This window comes from Rutidosis leptorrhynchoides, chromosome 4 (assembly GCF_046630445.1).
Source record: "Rutidosis leptorrhynchoides isolate AG116_Rl617_1_P2 chromosome 4, CSIRO_AGI_Rlap_v1, whole genome shotgun sequence".
Lineage (NCBI taxonomy): Eukaryota > Viridiplantae > Streptophyta > Magnoliopsida > Asterales > Asteraceae > Rutidosis > Rutidosis leptorrhynchoides.
Window position 1 is genome coordinate 45553114 of NC_092336.1, and position 11565 is coordinate 45564678.

At 33.7% G+C, this 11565-nt stretch overlaps 1 non-coding gene across 1 annotated transcript; it reads right to left on the reverse strand.

Annotated features, from left to right (window-relative positions):
* Positions 1-1007: 1007 nt before the first annotated feature.
* LOC139846160 (small nucleolar RNA R71) lies at positions 1008-1114 on the reverse strand. The gene has a single exon (XR_011758897.1). It is a non-coding gene; the product is annotated as a small nucleolar RNA R71 (small nucleolar RNA).
* Between the last annotated feature and the right edge of the window lie 10451 nt (positions 1115-11565).

Here is an 11565-nt window from a genome sequence, read left to right on the forward strand (position 1 = left end):
CTTTTTCTTTCTTATTTCTCGACGCTCTAAGTTTTAGGACATAAAATTTTCTATTTCTTCTCTAAAATTTCTTTAAACTTCGACGGAAAATTATTTTAGGCAGTTAAATTGATAGACATCCAAAATTTTCTGGTTCGTAGTAATAGTTGGATTTGTTAGTGGCGAGTTGTGGGCTTCCGATTTAAAGGGTCCTGGCTACCTGCTGCATCTATTGGCTATTCGAAACGTGAGCAAAATCAGAAAAGTCTATTAATTTGATAGCTTATATAATTTTTATCTTTTATAACTAACAGGATATTCAGTGAATGCACCGAGCAAAACGTTCACCACCTTTCATACGTTCACCACCTGTAACCAGATCAAGACATCTAGCCAACATTGTCGCCGTTGATTTTTCTTTAGAATCGTCATCTAGTCGACCAAGTACTCCAATTCAAATTTCTGATAATCCATTTTTTGAACCCGACCTCACAATTGAGAATCCGGAGGATATTCAGGGACAATTCAGAGATCCTGAATCACTAATCATTCCTCCTGAGCCACAAATTACTCATCCAGAGATTTTCGAAGAAGAAACCATTAAATCAGAATCCTCTAGTGATTCAGATTCAACAAATTCAATCATGGAGAATCTGGAACCTCTAAGTATGGAAGACCGAATGAGAGCTAAACGCACTGGCCAAGGTCACACAATTACTCAACCAGATATTAATGCGCCAGATTATGAAATAAAAGGACAAATCCTACACATGGTAACTAATCAATGCCAATTTAGTGGTGCGCCGAAGGAAGATCCAAATGAACATCTTCGAACCTTTAATAGGATTTGTACTTTATTTAAAATCAGATAAGTGGAGGATGAACAGATATATCTCATGTTATTTCCCTGGACTTTAAAGGGAGAAGCCAAAGATTTGTTGGAATCGTTACCTGAAGGGGCGATTGATACATGGGATGTTTTAGTTGAAAAATTTCTTAAACAATTCTTTCCGGCATCTAAAGCCGTGAGACTTCAAGGAGAAATTTTTACGTTCACACAAAAGCCAAATGAAACTCTATATGAGGCGTGGATAAGATTTGGAAAGTTATTAAGAGGATGTCCGCAACATGGTTTAGACACTTATCAAATAGTACAAATATTCTACCAAGGATGCGACATCACTACACGAAAAGACATCGATATAGCAGCTGGTGGTTCCATTATGAAGAAAACTGCAATTGAAGCTTACAAAATTATTGATAACACTGCTTCCCACTCACATGAGTGGCACAAAGAAAAAGATATCGTTAGATCATCTAAAGCGGCTAGAGTCGATTCTAGCCATGACTTTGGTTCCATTTCCGCAAAGATAGATGCTGTCGAAAGACGAATGGAAAAGATGACTAAAGATATTCACTCAATACGAATTAGTTGTGAGCAGTGTGGAGGACCACATTTGACAAAAGATTGTCTCAGTATTGAACAAACAATGGAACAAAGAGAGAATATTTTATACATGAACCAAAGGCCTGGAAATAATTATCAGAATAATTATCAACCGCCAAGACCAATCTACAATCAAAACCAGAATTATAACCGAAATGTTCCATACAACAACCAACAAGGTCCTAGCAATCAACAAGTATCCAATAATACTTACAATCAGCAAAGACCTATTTTTCAAAATAAACCACCACAAACCGATGATAAAAAGCCAAATTTAGAAGACATGATGTCAAAGCTAGTTGAATCTCAAACTCAATTTTTCACATCTCAGAAACAAACCAATGAACAAAATGCTCAAGCATTTAGAAATCAACAAGCTTCTATTCAAAATCTGGAACAAGAAGTAAGCAACCTAGCCAGGTTGATAGGTGAAAGAAAACCGGGAAGTTTACCTAGCGACACAAATACTAACCCCCGGAATAAAACAGCTAAAGCCATTACCACAAGAAGAGGTATTACACTTAAACCACCTGAAATACCTGTAATTTTTGATGACTCTATTCCTACTCCACAAGAACCACAATCTGAGCAAGAAAAGGAAAAAGAACCGGTAGTTGAAAAGGTTAATGAAGAGAACACAGATAAGGCAAAGCCTTATGTTAAACCATATCAACCACCACTTCCTTACCCGAGTAAAATGAGAAAATAAAGACTTGAAGCCGAGCAATTCAAATTCTTGGATATGTTTAAACAAATAAATGTAAATCTTCCTTTCATTGATGTGATTTCAGGAATTCCTAGGTATGCTAAATTCTTGAAAGATCTAATCACAAATAGAAAGAAAATGGAAGAACTCCCGGCTGTTACTATGAATGCTAATTGCTCTGCAGTACTGTTGAATAAGATATCAGAAAAATTATCTGATCCAGAAAGTTTCACAATTCTATATTTTCTGGGTAGTCTTAGTTCAATAGAAGCATTGGCAGACTTAGGTGCTAGTATAAATTTAATGCCGTATTCACTATACGCTAAACTAGACCTTGGAGAATTGAAACCAATACGAATAAGTATACAACTAGCAGATCGATCAGTAAAATATCCTAAAGGGATAATGGAGAACATGCTAGTTAAAGTTGGTACTTTAGTATTTCCAGTAGATTTTGTTATTCTGGACATGGAAGAAGATTCTCGAGTTCCTCTCATATTAGGAAGACCATTCTTAAACACGGCTAAAGCAATAATAGACGTGTTCGGTAAAAAACTGACCCTAAGTATAGAGGACGAGAGTGTTATTATATTCAAACTATAGATTCACATGCAGAATTGTTAGAAGAATTTCCAGAATTACAAGGAACAGGAGAATGTTCTTTAGGAGAAGGAACTGAACCAATTGATGAAGCTGAAATGTTAGCCGCACTCATGGCTAATGAATACGAACCAACAACAGAAGAAATTCAAATGTTAAAAGAAGAAGACAGATATCGATATAAATCATCGATAGAAGAACCACCGACATTAGAGTTAAAACCACTTCCCAACCATTTGGAATATGCTTATTTACATGGTGAATCTGAATTATCTGTAATAATATCGTCTTCTCTTACGGAAAATGAAAAATCTCGACTCATTTCTATGCTAAAAGCTCATAAACCAGCTATTGCATGGAAGATTCATGATATTAAAGGCATAAGTCCTTCGTATTGCACACATAAAATCCTTATGGAAGAAGGTCATAAAACGTATGTGCAATGCCAACGAAGATTAAATCCAAATATGCAAGATGTTGTTAAGAAAGAAATTATTAAACTGCTTGATGCAGGTTTAATTTATCCAATCTCTGATAGTCCATGGGTAAGCCCAGTTCAATGCGTACCTAAGAAGGGTGGCATGACTGTCATCACAAATAAAAAAAAAAGAGCTTATTCCTACTAGGACTGTAACAGGATGGCGTGTTTGTATTGATTATAGAAAATTAAATGACGCCACCAGAAAAGATCACTTTCCCTTACCTTTCATTGATCAAATGTTGGAAAGATTAGCCGGGAACAATTACTATTGTTTTCTTGATGGTTTTTCCGGATACTTTCAAATTTCAATCGCACCCGAGGACCAAGAGAAAACCACGTTCACGTGCCCTTATGGTACTTTTGCTTACAAACGCATGCCATTTGGACTTTGCAACGCCCCTGCAACCTTTCAAAGGTGCACGATGGTGATTTTTCACGACATGATAGAAGAATGCATGGAAGTTTTCATGGATGACTTTTCAGTCTTCGGTGATACATTTGAAACATGTCTAGTTAATCTTGAACGAATGCTTATTAGATGCGAGCAATCAAATCTAGTTCTTAATTGGGAGAAATGTCATTTCATGGTTAGAGAAGGCATCGTTCTTGGTCATAAAATTTCAAAGGAAGGAATTGAAATGGATAGAGCTAAAGTAGATGTAATTGCTAAACTTTCACATCCCACCAATGTTAGAGGAGTTAAGAGTTTTCTAGGGCATGCCGGTTTTTACCGACGTTTCATAAAAGATTTTTCTAAAATTGCCACTCCTATGAATAAACTCCTAGAAAAGGATGCTCCATTCATCTTTTCGGATGAATGCATCAAATATTTTAATATTCTTAAAGAAAAACTCACTAATGCGCCGATCATGATAACTCCAAATTGGAATCTACCATTTGAACTTATGTGCGATGCAAGTGATTTTGCAATGGGATCCGTTTTAGGACAAAGGATTGAAAAACGATTTCAACCTATCTCTTACGCTAGTAAGACGTTACATGGAGCATAAATAAATTACACAACTACTGAAAAATAACTCCTTGCTATTGTCTTTGCTTTTGACAAATTTCGTTCATATCTAGTTCTAGCTAAAACGGTGGTCTATACTGACCATTCTGCTCTTAGATACCTATTTTTAAAACAAGATGCCAAACCACAATTAATATGTTGGATCTTACTCTTACAAGAATTCGATATTGAAATCCGAGACAAAAAGGGAGCAGAAAATCTCGCAGCTGATCATCTTTCTCGTCTTGAAAATCCTGAATTAGAAGTTCTAAATGAATCGGCTATACAAGATAACTTTCCTGATGAATATCTTTTGAAGATCGATTATAATGAAATTCCATGGTTTGCAGACTATGTAAACTACTTAGTATGTGGATTCCTTGAAAAAGGGTTGTCGTACCAAAAATGAAAGAAATTCTTTAGTGATATAAAACACTATTTCTGGGAAGATCCACATTTGTTTAAAAGTTGTCCCGATGGAATAATACGCCGATGCATATTCGGAGATGAAGCTAGTCAAATCTTAAACCATTGTCACACAGGAACAACAGGAGGGCATTATGGGCCTCAACTTACAGCAAGAAAAGTTTACGATGCTGGGTTTTATTGGCCTACAATTTTCAAAGACGCACACCTTCTTTGCAAATCCTGTGATGCATGTCAAAGGGCCGGAAAAATAAGTCAACATGATGAAATGCCACAAAATGTCATTCAAGTATGTGAAGTATTTGACGTTTGGGGTATTGACTTTATGGGTCCATTTCCAAAATCTCATAATAATCTCTACATTCTCGTTGCCATTGATTATGTATCTAAATGGGCGGAAGCACAAGCTCTCCCGACTAACGATGCACGAGTTGTAGTCAACTTCTTAAAATGTCTTTTTGCTAGGTTCGGAACACTGAAAGCTTTAATAAGTGATCGGGGTACTTGATAATGCTAAAAACGAACATATATTTCATAGCATTATTCCTCAAGAAAGACAAGCTTTTAGTTGCAATTGTTCTATTTACAAGTGATATTCGTTTAAATAATAAAAGGTGAAGACAAAAGACAGATTCGACGAATTGAAGACGCAAACGACCAAAAAGCTCAAAAGAACAAAAGACAATCAAAGAGGTTCAAATTATTGATAAGAAACGTCTCGAAATTACAAGAGTACAAGATTCAAAACGCAAAGTACAAAATATAAAATTGTACGCAAGGACGTTCGAAAATCCGGAACCGGGACCAGAGTCAACTCTCAACGCTCGACGCAACGGACTAAAAATTACAAGTCTACTATGCACAAGAATATAATATAATATATAAATAATTATATTAATTATTTATATTTTATATTTATATATAAAATCCGTCGGCAAGAAAGACTCCAAAAGATGTGAGCTGTAATTTCTATCTCCGCGACTCGCGGAGTGTGAAGGCCAAAAGGGCCGCGAGTCGCGGAGCCCCAAAAATCAACTCTGCCTATAAAGCCAACCGAATTCTGATCAAAAACCATCATCTTTTTCTTCCTCATTCATACGTAAAATTTATATTTATAATTTATATTTTAATTTTAATTATAATTCTAATAATAAGGGTATGTTAGCGAATATTGTAAGGGTGTAAGTCGAAATTCTGTCCGTGTAACGCTACGCTATTTTTAATCATTGTAAGTTATGTTCAACCTTTTTACATTAATGTCTCGTAGCTAAGTTATTATTATGCTTATTTAAAACGAAGTAATCATGATGTTGGGCTAATTACTAAAATTGGGTAATTGGGCTTTGTACCATAATTGGGGTTTGGACAAAAGAACGACAATTGTGGAAATTAGACTATGGGCTATTAATGGGCTTTATATTTGTTTAACTAAATGATAGTTTGTTAATGTTAATATAAAGATTTACAATTGGGCGTCCCTATAAATTACCATATACACTCGATCGGACACGATGGGCGGGGTATTTATATGTACGAATAATCGTTCATTTAACCGGACACGAGAATGGATTAATAGCCACTAGAATAATTAAAACAGGGGTGAAATTACATTCAAGGGTAATTGGTGTAATTGTTAACAAAGTAGTAAAACCTTGGTTTACACGCAGTCGATAACCTGGTGTATTCATTAAACAAAGTATTAAAACCTTGTTACAATTCGAATCCCCAATTAGTTGGAATATTTAACTTCGGGTATAAGAATAATTTGATGAGGACACTCGCACTTTATATTTATGACTGATGGACTGTTATGGACAAAAACCAGACGGACATATTAAATAATCCAGGACAAAGGACAATTAACCCATGGGCATAAAACTAAAATCAACACGTCAAACATCATGATTACGGAAGTTTAAATAAGCATAATTCTTTTATTTCATATTTAATTTCCTTTATTTTATATTTAATTGCACTTCTAATTATCGCACTTTTATTTATTGTTATTTAATCGCACTTTTAATTATCGTACTTTTTAATTATCGCAATTTTATTTTATCGCACTTTTATTATTCGCAATTTCATTATCGTTATTTACTTTACGCTTTAAATTAAGTCTTTTATTTATTTAATATTTTACATTAGGTTTTAACTGCGACTAAAGTCTTAAAATCGACAAACCGGTCATTAAACGGTAAAAACCCCCCTTTATAATAATAATATTACTTATATATATATTTGTATTTTTATAAAAGTAAACTAATATAGCGTTGAGCTTTGTTTAAAGATTTCCCTGTGGAACGAACCAGACTTACTAAAAACTACACTACTGTACGATTAGGTACACTGCCTATAAGTGTTGTAGCAAGGTTTAAGTATATCCATTCTATAAATAAATAAATATCTTGTGTAAAATTGTATCGTATTTAATAGTATTTCCTGCTAAAATTAATAACTATTTTATATACACCTCGCATAACATCAAGTATTTTTGGCGCCGCTGCCGGGGATTATCTTAAAAGCCGGAAGCGCAACGCTAATATAAAAAAAAAAAGATTTTTAGCTTACTTCTATTAAAAATTCGTTTTTTGTAAAAATACGTTTTAATTATTCAAAAATATAAAAAGAAAAACAAAAATATAAGTATTTTTAAGATTTTGTTAAATATTTAAGTTTTATAAGTTTCTTTATTTTTAATTTAGTTTATAAAAATATAAGTTTTATTAAATATCTTTTATTTAAAAAAAAAAAACAGAAAACAGAAAATAAAATAAAAAAAAATAAATAAAGAAAAACGCGTTGAAATTATAAGCTGTCATCTGAATTTTTGAACCCCGCGACTCGCGGGGTTTTCTTTATAAATTACCGCAACTCGCGGAGCCTTTCTGACAGGCGACAAAAAACCCTAATCCTGCATTAATTACGGGTTATTATTAATTATAATTATTATTTAAACCTAATTATTATTATTATTATTATTATTATTAGTTTTATTTTTATTTTTACTTTTTATTTAATTTATGTATTTAGTATTAATTAGTTTTATTAAATTGTAAAATTAGTAGTTTTATTAAAAAAATAATATAAAAATAATATTTTTATAAAAATTGTACTTTTTACAACTTTTTGTATATTTTTATATTTTGTCCCTTTTTAATCGTTGTAGCGTAATATTTGTATTTTTAGCTCATATTTAATTTTAAACTTAGTTTTTGCTATAGTTATTTTTACTCCTAGATTTTTAGGCTTTGCCGTAGAATTCCTTAAGTGCTTTTTCTTTAGACTAAGATTTAGGTGCTTTAGAATTTTGCGACGCCTTTTTAAGTTTTAGTTTCTTTTTAAGTTATTTCCATTTGGGATTTAGTTTTTCCTTGTAAGCTTTAATATTTTTAGACCTTTTACTATGTATCAATTATCATTCCAATTAGTAATCTCAATTTGCGATTATAATTTTAAGTTAGTTGTAGTAATAAGGTTAGGTTAGTCAAGTATTTTTAAGTTTTTATAAGTTTCTTTTATTTTTCCGTCACCTTTTATTTTTCAACCATTTTTTTTCTTTTTCTACCTTTTGCGACGAACTCTTTTTCTCTCTTATTTCTCGCTATTCTAGTTTTTAGGACTTAGAATTTTTTCTACTTCTTATCTAAATTTCTTAAAATTACGAAAATTTATTTTGAGTGGTTAAATTGATAGACATCAAAATTTTCTGGTTCGTAGTAATAGTTAGATTTGTACGTGGACCGGGTTATTGGAGCCAAACAGTCCTCAATTATATTGAGACCAAACGAATCCTGCCCCTCTGCTGCATCTTTTGGCTATTCGAAACGTGGGCAAAATCAGAAAAGTCTATTGATTAGATAACTTATTATAATTTTTCTTTCCTTTTAAAAACTAATAGGATATTCAGTGAATGCACCGAGCAAGACGTTCATCACCTTTTGTACGTTCACCACCTGTAACTAGATCAAGACATTTAGCAAATATAACCGCCGTTGATTTTTCTTTAGAATCGTCATCCAGTCGACCAAGTACTTCAGTTCAAATTTCCGATAATCCATTTTTTGAACCCAACCTCACAATTGAGAATCCGGAGAATATTCAGGAACGGTTCGTAGATCCTGAACCACTAAACTTTCCTCCGGAACCACCAATCATTCAAACAGAGATTGTTGAGGAACTAACCATTAAATCAGAATCATCTAGTGATACCGATTCAACAAATTCAATTATGGAGAATCTGGAACCTTTAAGTATGGAAGACCGAATGAGAGCTAAACGCACTGGCCAAGGTCACGCAATTACTCATCCAGACATTAATGCGCCAGATTATGAAATCAAAGGACAAATTCTACACATGGTGACTAATCAATGCCAATTTAGTGGTGCGCCGAAGGAAGATCCAAATGAACATCTACGTACCTTTAATAGGATCTGCACACTATTTAAAATCCGAGAAGTGGAGGATGAACAGATATATCTCATGTTATTTCCCTGGACTTTAAAGGGAGAAGCCAAAGATTGGTTGGAATCGTTACCTGAAGGGGCGATCGATACATGGGACGTTTTAGTTGACAAATTTCTTAAACAATTCTTTCCTGCATCTAAAGCCGTAAGACTTCAAGCAGAAATTGTTACGTTTACACAGAAACCAAATGAAACTCTATATGAGGCGTGGACAAGATATGGAAAGTTATTAAGAGGATGTCCGCAACATGGTTTAGACACCTGTCAAATAGTACAAATATTCTACCAAGGATGCGACATCACTACAAGAAAAGACATAGATATAGCAGCTGGTGGTTCTATTATGAAGAAAACCAAAACTGATGCTTACAAAATTATTGATAATACTGCTTCCCACTCACATGAGTGGCACCAAGAAAAAGATATCATTAGATCATCTAAAGCAGCTAGAGCCGATTCTAGTCATGACTTAGATTCCATTTCCGCAAAGATAGATGCTGTGGAGAGACGAATGGAAAAGATGACTAAAGATATTGACTCAATACGAATTAGTTGTGAGCAGTGTGGAGGACCACATTTGACAAAAGATTGTCTCAGTATTGAATTAACAATGGAACAAAGAGAGAATATTTCATACATAAACCAAAGGCCTGGAAATAATTATCAGAATAATTATCAACCGCCAAGACCAATTTACAATCAAAACCAGAATTATAACCGAAATATTCCATACAACAACCAACAAGGTCCTAGCAATCAACAAGTATCCAATAATACTTACAATCAGCAAAGACCTAATTTTCAAAACAAACCACCACAACAAACCGATGATAAAAAGCCGAATTTAGAAGATATGATGACGAAGCTAGTTGAAACTCAAACACAGTTTTTCACATCTCAAAAACAAACTAATGAACAAAATGCTCAAGCATTTAGAAATCAACAAGCTTCTATTCAAAATCTGGAACAAGAAGTAAGTAACCTAGCAAGATTAATAGGTGAAAGAAAACCGGGAAGTCTACCTAGTAATACAAATGCTAACCCCCGGAATGAAACAGCTAAAGCTATTACCACAAGAAGTGGTACAACACTTAAACCACCTGAAATACCTGTAACTTCTGATGAAACCATTCCTACTCCACAACAACCACAACCTGATCAAGATAAGGAAAAAGAACCGGTAGTTGAAAAGGTTAATGAAGATAACACAGTTAAGGATAAACCTTATGTTAAACCATACCAACCACCACTTCCTTATCCGAGTAAAATGAAGAAAGAAAAACTTGAAGCCGAGCAATCCAAATTCTTGGATATGTTTAAACAGATAAATGTAAATCTTCCTTTCATTGATGTGATTTCAGGAATGCCAAGATATGCTAAATTCTTGAAAGATCTAATCTCAAATAGAAAGAAAATGGAAGAACTCTCGGCTGTTACTATGAATGCTAATTGTTCAGCAGTGCTGTTGAATAAGATACCAGAAAAATTATCTGATCCAGGAAGTTTCACAATTCCATGTTTTCTGGGTAGTCTTAGTTCAATAGAAGCATTGGCAGACTTAGGTGCTAGTATAAATCTAATGCCGTATTCACTATACACTAAACTAGACCTTGGAGAATTGAAACCAACCGGAATAAGCATACAACTAGCCGATAGATCAATAAAATATCCTAGAGGGATAATGGAGAACATGCTAGTTAAAGTTGGTACTTTAGTATTTCCAATAGATTTTGTTGTTTTGGACATGGAAGAAGATTCTCAAGTTCCTCTCATATTAGGAAGACCATTCTTAAACACGGCTAAAGCAATGATAGACGTGTTCGGTAAGAAACTGACCCTAAGTATAGAGGATGAGAGTGTTACCTTTTCAGTTGATAGAGCAATGCAACAACCACAATCTGCAGATGATACATGTTATTATATTCAAACTATAGATGCACATGCAGAATTATTAGAAGAATTTCTAGAATTACAAGGAACAGGAGAATGTTCTTTAGGAGAAGGTAATGAACCAATTGATGAAGCTGAAATGTTAGCTACACTTATAGCTAATGGATATGAACCAACAACAGAAGAAATTCAAATGCTAAAAGAAGAAGACAGATATCGATATAAATCATCGATAGAAGAACCTCCGAAATTAGAGTTAAAGCCACTTCCAAACCATTTGGAATACGCTTATTTACATGGTGAATCTGAATTACCTGTAATAATATCGTCTTCTCTTACTGAAAATGAGAAATCACAACTCATTTCTGTGTTGAAAGCTCATAAACCAGCCATTGCATGGAAGATTCATGATATTAAAGGAATAAGTCCTTCGTATTGCACACATAAAATCCTTATAGAAGAAGGTCATAAAACGTATGTGCAACGCCAACGAAGACTAAATCCTAATATGCAAGATGTAGTTAAGAAAGAGATTATTAAACTGCTAGATGCAGGTTTGATAT